This window comes from Myxocyprinus asiaticus, chromosome 1 (genome assembly GCF_019703515.2).
Source record: "Myxocyprinus asiaticus isolate MX2 ecotype Aquarium Trade chromosome 1, UBuf_Myxa_2, whole genome shotgun sequence".
NCBI classification, from domain to species: domain Eukaryota; kingdom Metazoa; phylum Chordata; class Actinopteri; order Cypriniformes; family Catostomidae; genus Myxocyprinus; species Myxocyprinus asiaticus.
The window spans coordinates 4,774,458-4,785,758 of NC_059344.1; positions in this window are offsets into that span (position 1 = coordinate 4,774,458).

Genomic DNA, 11,301 nt, shown 5'->3' on the forward strand with positions numbered 1-11,301 from the left:
TGCCTGAATCCTTAATCCACATAATTAGAAGCCTTTACTTTGGTCACACATTATGCATACATTTTTGCATATATACAGTGACATTTATTTGTTTTCACATATCCCAGCTAAGCTGGGGTCAGAGTGCAGGGTCAGCCATGATATGGCACCCTCGGAGCAGATAGGGTCAAGGGCCTTGCTCAAGGATCTAACAGTGGCATCTTACTAACCTAACCTTAACCCTAACCCTAACCCTAACCCTGACAGATTACATCAGGGATGCTTTTTAAATTCAGTTCATTTATTTAAGATTTAGAAGATGAATTCAAAACAACAAGGACAAAAAAAAAAAAAAAAAAGCCATGTAAAGTTTACTTAATTTCTTTAATTTTTATTAACATATCACTTTTGCACAGTATAATTAATTTTTAATATGATACAATATAACATAAAATTATTTAATACATTTTAATTTTATGGACCATGGAGGAAGAACACTTCATTTCACGGAAAGCTCTTATTTACTCAATAAATTACATAATCAATAGATTCAAATGTTGATCGATTTATTTTTATGAAGGTATCTGGACCATTTCTGGTGCTGTATGGCAAAATTAAAATGTTTGATTGATGCTAATTAAAAGGTGTTCAAATGGATTAATATAAATTAGTTTAGATGAAAAAAATGTAATTCTAGCTATCAGGGAATTAGTCAAAATAATAATGTAATTATTTATGTCACAAAAATAATGTGTTTGACTAATGAAATTGTGTGACTGTGTTGAATTTCTTTGAAATGCAATTCAGTAAATTCCACTTCCTATCATTTCAATTCAGATTCCAATTCAACTTCCTGTGGTGCATGGCCAATCCAATTCTGTTTCCAACTCATAAATTGAAAAGGAGCCAATTTTGAAATGTTGAATTTTACCCAACCCTAAAGAACACATTATAAATCCACTTAAGAATGCCCTTAAGCAACAAGATGTAATTGTGCAAGTTTCTTTCTTTCTTTCTTTCTTTCTTTCTTTCTTCAGGTTCAGGTTTGAATGGTTGGGCTGTCATCTGTCTGGTAGCAGGCTACAATCTGACATGATGCCCAAAATAATAGCACCAGAAAAGGTTTCACACCTCAAAATTCAGCTTCCCAAGGCTATCAATGATGTGTCCCACCTTTCAGCACTAAACCTGTCATGACAAATAAGAGCTATCTCTTTCTGGTGCAAGCTGGGCGTGAGTGTGTAAGAGTTGTGCACAGACTGATTTGTACAGAAGCTGGCCACAAGAAAGAAATACCCCCCACGTGTCCTCTCCACCAGTCAAAGTATGATTTCTGTACTATTAATAAAGAGTCAGCATGGTCCAGTCAGAATGCAAAAATGTTTAATTATACAACTATATTATAGGGCACAATGGGTTAACAATAAAGGTCAAACTTATTCAAAATAACTACTAAGGCCCCCAACACTGCTCATTTTGTATATCTCCCTTTTCTGACCCCCCCCCCCCCCCAATTCAGGTCTTGGGGTCTCCACTAACGAGCTGAGTTGAATCAAGTGTGTTTGATTAGGGAGATATCCAAAATGTGTAGTGTTGGGGGGACTCCAGGAACAGGGTTGGGAACCACTGCGTTAAAGCATTGCTGAGATACAGCCTCAGATACTTTTTGGCAACTTAACTCGATGCGTTACATGGGAATGTTTTTTTTTTCCTCCCCTTTTATCCCCAATTTTGGTATGCCCAATTCCCAATGCGCTCTAAGTCCTTGTGGTGGCGTAGTGACTTGCCTCAATCCAGGTGGCAGAGGACGAATCTCAGTTGCCTCCGCGTCTGAGACAGTCAATCCATGCATCTTATCACGTGGCTTGTTGAGCGCGTTACCTCGGAGACCTAGTGCTTTTGGAGGCTCACGTTATACACAGCGGCATCCACACACAACTCACCATGCGCCCCACCAAGCTAAAACCACATTATAGGGACCACGAGGAGGTTAACCCAACGTGACTCTACCCACCCTAGCAACCGGGCCAATTGGTTGCTTAGGAAGCCTGACTGCAGTCATTCAGCACGCCCTGGATTCGAACTTGCGACTCCAGGTGTGGTAGTCAACGTCTATACTTGCTGAGCTACCCAGGGCCCTCCCCCAAGAATGGTTTGGTTTAACAAAAAGCTTTAAATAACTTAAGGCCAGCATGGTCTGAAGATGATTTGATGATCTGATGAACGATGTAGGAGTTAAAAAAAGTACGTTTTCAATAAAAATTCAAAATGGCAGACAGGAAATATGGCCGACCAAGGCAAAATAAAAAGTCAATTTTCATGACAATAAGCCAAATTAATACACATTTTTTTTTTTTTTTTTTGATCACTGTGTGGCAATGGCCTCAAACTTCTGAGGTACCTTCATGGCATGGTGCAGATGATACACACCAAGTTTCATAATGACACACCAGTACCTTTGAAAAATACAGTATTTTAAGACCAAATTTGCAATGCCCGACGTCCAATATGGCCGAAATAGGAACATTTTACCCAAAGAAAACAAAGAGACCAAGCTCAAGCTTCATGACCTCTTTGGCATGTTAGCCATTTAATTTGTTGATGAGTTATAAGATAACTTATTGAACGTATGCATCATACGAGAATGCACTGAAGATTAGATCAACACTCTAGAAGGAGTTTGAAAAAGTAGGTTTTTCCAAAAATTCTAAATGGGAGAAAATGTAGTTGGATGGAAATTGTAAATATGGTGTCCATTCAAGGAATCAGAGGAAAAATAATTTTGTTTCTTGGCAATATGGTTCAAAAGGCATAAGCTTAAAGAATTGCATATTTGAACTGTTGATGGCGCTAGAAGGTTTGAGTTGGAGACTCAAAATTTGCCCCCAGAAATGTTCAGACTCTCTCCTACTAGTGTGCCAAATTTCACAACTTTTTACCATATGTATCTATAGTCTGCCGTAGACTCCCAATCAGAGGAAGAAAATAATAAGAGGAAGAAAGAACAGTAGCACGTACCACTGGAGTTTCACATGTTTGTTTTTGCAATCTTTTTTATTTATTTTTTTAAGTTTTCACGGTCTAGTTAATTTCTTATGAATAATAAAAAAAAAAAAAATGTCATTAAATGTCCTGTTTAACTTGAAAATACAAGTACTCTAGATTATATAAGATAAAATTGGTTGCAAACAGAGTTTTACATTGACTTTGAAACAAATAGTCCGGTAGCTTAAACAATAGATCGCTCACTGCAAAAAATTCTATTGGATTCTATTCCAAAGAATGGAAGACAAACAAATTTAATGAGTCAGCAAACAGGGAATAATAGGAAACATTAGTTAAGATTCATATTATGAGAAATGTAGAAGGGAGTTCTTGTCAGAAGTTGTTTAATTTCCTTTGAAGACTTGGATGGCCAGACTGCTTTGCCCTTTAATTTAGAGCATTAATTAATTGACCCTTCGCTAAGCCTCGCCTTAAAAGCGCTGCTGACCAATCCTGTCTTAGCAACTGTTGCTCTGCTGCCATTACTCTGACACGCGTTTACTATTTTCCAACGAGAGCCTATGGAAGTAATGTGTGTTTGAGTACTTTTAAGCGGGATTTTATCAAAATAATTTTTAAAATGTAAAACACGTTGTTGCCGGGTCATTTGTAATAATGACATGAGTTCCCCAGAGAGGATACACACAGTGTTTCTCTTTCTTTTTTTAAATAATCTTTAAATAAATCTGGAAAAGAGCATATTATGGATTAAACTGTCAGCCCTCATTCCCAAATGAACATATAACATCTGCAACGACACCTACATTTGCTCCAATGTCAATTAAAGCTAATAACTGAACATTCATTTATGTATTGATTCAAGTCACAGTAAAAGTTCCCAGCATCAAAATGAGTGTGTTATGAGACATTATAAACAGCTCTGTTCACTTACGCTAATGTTATTAGATGTGTAATCGCTATTAAATGAAGTTTTTCTCTTTTCAAGTGACTGTAATAATTGTTTGCCTTGATTCTTATGAGCAGTCTCCACAGTTTTATCAAATCACTGAGTAATTAAACAGTTTCTTTTACAAAAAGCTTCAGATAAATATTAATTACAATTTCACTCTTACCATCATACCAGCCCATATAAAAATATTATCCATCCTGTTTATGAGAATATTTTGCCAAATAGGTCACGGCAATCTCCCATTCATTCCAATGGGGAGTTCTGCAGAGGTCCTCAGAGCGAACAAGGGTAACCAAGGGGGGTGGAGCTTAGTGAAGGGTCAGTTGCTTCTGCTTAATCGGTGACAAGTGCAATTTGGTGATTTGCAATTTGCAATTTGGTGATTTGGGGTTTGGGTTGGCGGGTTCAGTTTATAAAATATGCATTCCTCTTCCTGTACAGATGAATACAACTTGCTTTACAACTTGCTTTTGGCACCCTTGGACAGAACTGGGAGGGCTTAGTGGATATGCATGTAAAAGGCCCCTGCATACCTTCTACAAAATCGAAGGACAAACGAGTGTGACTTCATTTAGAACAAAATCTGTCCAAAACGAAGGTATTTTTGAGTTTGCTAAACACCTTCTTACTGCCTTTGGTCCACGTCATCGGTAGGCGTGACCTGGAGCTCCACCTACTTTGAGGCCAATAACTTATTCTCGTTCAGTCTGTAAAAATCAATCAACATAAACATATCGGCATGAAGAGTTATTAGCGAGCTGGTGCTCTGTCTGCCCATCCATGAAGGAGGACAATTTGGATAATTAAATCAGTGGGAAAGGCTTTAGCTTCTGTAGACGGCAAAGAATCTCCTCAATAAGGAAAATATAAATGGGCAGAAAACTTATATCATGGTTAAAATAGTGTTTCTGTTGTAAAACCATGGAAATGTTGTGGTGATGTTTTTAACAATAATAACTGTAGTAAAACAATGGTACATTTTGTGGTCCTATGGTTTTATTACAAAAACAATAGCTCAAGGGATGGATAAAGGTATTGTCAGGGAACACAAAATAATTGAGAGGGACCTCAAAACTACTGCAAGGGAACACAAATGTTCATGCTAAGGGACGCAAGCTGTTGCGAGGGAATGCTATTTCAGAAAATGAATTCCCCCTGCTCTCCAAGGGGCTCTGCAGATTTGTTCTTACTTGTTGCTCTCATCTGTTTTTCCTTTGTCTGTTAACACAAAGGTTTTGGTACATTCTGTTCTGTCATAACCTTTTCTTTAGAATTTAAGCTAACGCTTGCTTGTATGCAGGGCCGTAGCTAGTGGGGTGAAAGGTGGTAATGATTCTTGGGGCCCACAGTTCCAGGGGGGGCCCAGAACATATTATAAAATTTCTTTTTTTAATAGGAAATGGGCCCAGAGCAATATACAGTCAGGGGACCCAGAATACCATGCTTTGGCCCTGCTTGTGTGCCTTTGTAGATATGTTTGCCAGAGCCAGGGCACCTGGGGGTATTTCAGGAAATGGATTGCTAAATGTGCTGAATAATTCTCATCAAAAATGTGTTGACTTAATTAGAAGTTTTGACAACCTTTTAGAATCCATTACATTTCACAGAAAGAAAATTACAGTTTAATGCAGAGGTTGTTCCAAAAAGGAAAAAAGGGAGTTGCAAAAATAAAAAAAATAAGAAAACTGATGTTCTACATGGATGTGAGTATACGGATCTCACTGTGTAAAGATCACTTTTTCACTTTTGTAATAACTAATTTATGTTAATTAAAATTGTCCCATTTTGAGGTGATTTGTCTGCCAAACGAGAGAGAGAGAGAGCCCTAATGATGGATACATACTTAAGACAATACTTTATTATTTTAAGACGAATACCTTATTCTCCCTTTTTTCTTTTATAGTTTTTGCTGAAAGGCAAAAAGTGACAGTTAACAATGACAGTAAATAATGAATACATTTTTTAATGTGTGATATTACAGTTTAAACAAATAAAAATTAATTAAACAATCCTAAGCTTTTCTTCAGACAAATATGATGCTCATGCTTTGGTTAGGGGGAAATTAAAATAATTTACAAAAAGCTTTGTAGCTTCTGGAGCTTTGTAGTGTTCTCTGAGATGTTTTAGTGCCCTGCTCCTTTTCATTACCGAACTTTGTCTCCTGGTGTTTGTATAAATCACTGTACAATCACTGGATGTAAATGTGATTGAAGCACTATGCACTCAGAGGTAGCCTTAAAAAAGCCTCAAGCTTGCACATTCACTTTCTGCTCCAAATATATATTAACAAGTTTCCATGTGGTTAACACAAGATTCTTCTTCAGAACAATCCAACGAACTTTGCAATGTCAACTTCAATATAGAATCCTATGGTTCACACAGGTGCTCGCAAATTGCTGTTAACCCTTCTATTATCTTAGGTTTATTTTTTGACCCAGCATAGGTAAAGAATACATTGTAAATGCAGCTTAGTTTTTGGTACCGAAACCAAATATTGTGACATGGTCAAGACCATCAAAACAAACAAAATATTTAAAAAAAATTATGATAAATCACTAGCTCTCTACTGAAGGAGGAAGCGGGCGCCGGGTAAACATTAGAACATGAGTTTATTTTTCTCACACTTTTCAGCATTAACATAAAGCTTTTCTTTTCAGCATAACACAACACACACATCCACACTGCTGCATGCATCTCTTTCCTCTGGCGGTCTGGACTGCCCTTTTAACCCTCTCCAGCTCTCACTGTAACACAAAACAGCTGTTAGAGATAATTTCCCACAGGTGTCAATCCTTACCGTTCTTCCTCTCCTGGCCTTGCTCTCCACAGATGTCGCTCGGCCATACCCACATCACCACAATGTTGTACATAATTGTTTGAGTGAAAAAAACCAACTATTTAAAACAATTGTTACTTCCATTGTCTTAACGGGTCAAAGAGTTGTGACCTTTCACCTTTAGAATTTCTGGATGTTATGCAGTTTTAAATAGCTTTTTGTACATATATTAAACAAATTTGACCTTAAAAATATTTCAAATTTTCTCAGATTTAGCCCCTAGCCACACTCTGTCCTCTAGCTCCCCCACCTGTTTCACTGGGTACTGCATGTTTCCCACAAATTGCATTCTTTTCTCTAAAATGTGGTTTGTGCACACATGCACATGTCCACACACATAACCACACTCAGAGGGAGTATTTTTAACAGTTTTGAACTGGTAATATATAATAAATTTATTAAAATGATTTTGTATGAAAGGGTGCAATGGGGCTAACCCATTCCCAAAGTGATTGAAATAAACATAAATTGAGACATCGTTTCACAATGTTTGCCAAGCATTAAAAACTTTTTTATTTATTTATTTTTAATTATTTTAAAATTGTTAATTAATTAACATTCAGAATGTAGCCCTTTCCCCACAATCATTATTGTCACCAATAAGAGAGAGAGAGGCAGGACCCAAAACGCAGAGAGGCAAGGATGTGGGCTTTATTTACAAAACAAAAGTACAAATCAAAACACCCGCGAGGGGGGGAAAACAGAAACAGAATGGAAAAGCTAAAAAAAACCCGAAACTGACCGAAGAAATAACAAGAACAGGTACAGGAACCAACCAACTGGAGATACACAAGACTAAGCACAATGATAACAACAAACGATTTGACAAAGGACTCATAACAAGAGACAGGTGACATGGCTTATGAGCTGAAGGGAGTAATTTGCGATGTCATGGCAACAGGGCTAGCATACTGCACGTGGTACCTGAAAACAAGAGGAAGAGAAATACACCGGAAAACAAGCAGACATGACACACAGATGAGACAGTCAGGGGAGGCACAGTCAGACCAGACTGTGACTATTATACACTTTGGGACCACAACAAAATAGATTTTCGTTAAGGGGGGTCTTTAGTGGCATTGTAAAGTAATTAAGAATTTTTTATGCATTTTGAGTGGTTTTCAATACGGGTCAAAAATGACCTGAAGGACAAAAGGAGGTTGCAGTTTCTTAAGACAATAGGAGGGTTAATAGCACCACCCAATCTGACGTCCCAGGGCTGATACATAGACAATAAGAAGAGGAAGTCTCACACAATGAGACAGCAATGCTTGGCCATTCTGCAAGCTTCATATCATATGTGTAGCCGAGTAGAAACATTTCATGTAATTTGACTCTAGTCATAAATTGGACGTGGCCCCTTTTAGACCGGAGTTTTGCGACACCCACTTTCCGGCACTCTCCTTGTGTTGTGCATGTGTGCTGGTTAGAATGTGAGAAGATACGTTGTGCAAGAGAGCTCCCAGTTTTGTTCATCTGTTGATAATTATTTGGGTGAATATCAAATTTTACACATAATGCTCATAAATTGCATTAAATATGTGTTCAGAAAAGTTGTATGTTAAATTTTAGGATCATTTTTGAAGGATGCATATGGATTGCATGTGTGGAGTTTGACTGCTGCACATGTAAGAACTGGGTATGTAAATTTAGTGTTAATCACATCTTATTTAATGATTTATAGCCTAACGTGTTTTCCAGTTTAATAAATAAGTGTAATACGTGTTATATGTGAAAATATGTGTAATGAGAATTTTATTGTTTTAAACTGTTATTCCTGTTCTTAAAGCCTGGATAAAAATGCAAAAGATTCTTTGAGTGATTTACGCATGTGTTAAATGCATAAAATGCTGTGAATGATATAAGCATGTATTAAGGTGATGTATGATGAAACATGTGGGTAGGCTAATGTCCTGTTTGTATTCCCGTACAAAAAACCGAAACTTGCCACAAGTTTGGCGCTCATTATTTTCACATGCAAATGAGCTTATGATTTGCCACATATATTTGCCAGAAGTTTGCAGCTCTTCACCACTAGTGGTGAACCTCAGGCAAACTTTTGGCAACAATAGAAAATTTGCCGCAAGTTTACCGCAAAGCTCATTTGCATGTGAAAATTATCAGTGGCGAATTTGCGTCAAGTTTGTGGCAAGTTCGTTATACCTTATTTCATTTTTGTATTTCACTTTTTGTTATTGATTTTCTTTTGTTATGTATGCACGGCCCCATCGACTGCTGTTTTATTCCTGCTTTTTTTTTTTTTTTTTTATAAAAGCAGCTGTCAGAATAAAACCCCAAAATATATTTTTGTATCCGTGGTGATTATTTACAACCCACCGGCTACATACAGTCAGTGGCAATTTCTCAGGGCCAGCAAAGCCTACTCTGCTGGCATAACATGCCTAATAAATAAATATTTTTTCATCCTTTCATTCTCATTGACCTTTTTGCCTATGTATTTTCAATCGATTTCCACTCCTAATTAATCTACAAACAAATAGCAAAAAACAGAAACATTTATCCAATCAGAATTTATTCCTCGATGCTTACAAGCAAAGTGTGACAACTGTTTCACAAATCGCATGCCCAAAGCCATGCTCCTTAGCCGAAGCAGCGCGTGAGTTTGAACTCCACCCCGTCAGGCCTTCAGAATTTCCACAGAATCCCTCAACAGTGTAAGTGAATAGGCATCTAAAGTCAGATTGTTAGATTTATCAGCCAATCAGATTGATTTATTTGTTCTTGTGGGTGTGGTCTTTAGGATATGTCACAGTCCAGGCCTTCTAGCTGGCCTTGAGTGACGCAATCATGCTTTAAGTGATGTACGTAATTTGAAAGCGAAGAGTGTGCAATCTTGCTGATGAGTCGGCTGTCATCACTGCTGGTATTGCCATTGAGAAAGAGTTCCTTATGGATTTAAAAACCTTAAAAGATTTAAAAGATGTTCTGCATAATCGTGCGATTGATTAATTAAACAGGAAATGAGGACTGATTTTCACTTCAAGCAAATTGGTAAGTGCTTTTTGCATTGTTATAGCAACATCATGAGTTTTCTAAGTGTAAATTAGGCTGCTTGAGCATTCAGTGTCGGTGTTACGAACTCCCTTCTAGTAAAATACTTTAAAAAGGGAAGGTAACGTAACATAAACAAAAATGAGTGAACAACGCCACTGCTCAGAACTAGTTTATTAATCTTAAAAAAAGATGAGCATAAGACACAGACAAAACCACCGACCGTAACACTCCCTCACCTAAAGAAACTGAGTTCTGAGTAGATCGCACGTAAAAGCCAGAACAGTTAAACAATTACATAACACACATTAACATTACCCTCGAGAGAGAGCATCTGCAACAATATTATCACTCCCCTGCTTATGCTTAATCTCTAGATTATATCTCTGGGCCATCAATGCCCAATGCATTAAGCGCTGGTTATGATTATACATACGTGACAAGAAAACCAACGGATTTTGGTCAGTAAAAACCACAACAGGTACAGATGCAGACCCCAGATATACATCAAAGTGATGTAGAGCAAATAACATTGCCAGTGTGTCTCCTTCTCAATGGTTCAATAGTTCAATTTGTGCCGACTGAATTTAGTGGAGAAGTAAGACCCAGGATGATAAAGCCCATCATCACCACCTTGCAAGAGGACAGCTCCCGCTCCTGTCGCACTCGCATACACCTCTAGTTTGAATGGCTGTGACAGATCAGTGGACAACAATACTGGAGTAATACAAAGAAGAGACTTGGCACAAGTAAAAGCATGTTGACATTCATTAGACCAATAGAAAGGCATTTTAGGACTGCATAAAGCTGTCAAAGGTAAAACAACAGTGGAAACGTTTGTGCAGAAACACCTATAGTACCCAGCCATTCCCAAAAATTGCTGTAGTTCCCACCGGGTAGTGGGAACAGGATAAGACAGAATAGCAGTTACTTTAGTGTCTAGTGGTCATACTTTTCCCCGGCCAACTTGCTTGCCTAAGTATGTAACAGTTGCTTTTGCAAACTCAAACTTTATTCAAATGAAGCGTGAGAGAAACAGCAGAGAGTCAACTAAAAACAGTGCATAATGTTTTCATATGCTTAACCCAGGTGGACGAATAAATCATCACATCATCCAGATACACGTTACACTGTTCCACGTCTCTCAAGACTAACTCCATTAGATGCTGGAAGGTCGCAGGCAAGTTATGCAACCCGAAAGCCATCCGTGTATATTGCGCAAAATTATCTGGCATAACAAAAGCAGCAATGTCAGAAGCACGTTGAGTCAACAGGACTTGCCAGTATCCTTTCAAAAGGTCTAATTTTGTAATACACTGCGCAGTTCCAATATTGTCAATACAGTCTTCAACTCGCAGTGGAAAAGAGTCAGGAACAGTCACCGCATTCACTTTACGAAAGTTGGTACAGAATTTAACTGATCCGTCTTGTTTTGGAACTAAAATGCAAGGAGAACTCCACAGGCTCTGACTTGGCTTTGCAAAATTATTCTGTAACAAGTATACCACTTCTGCTTTCA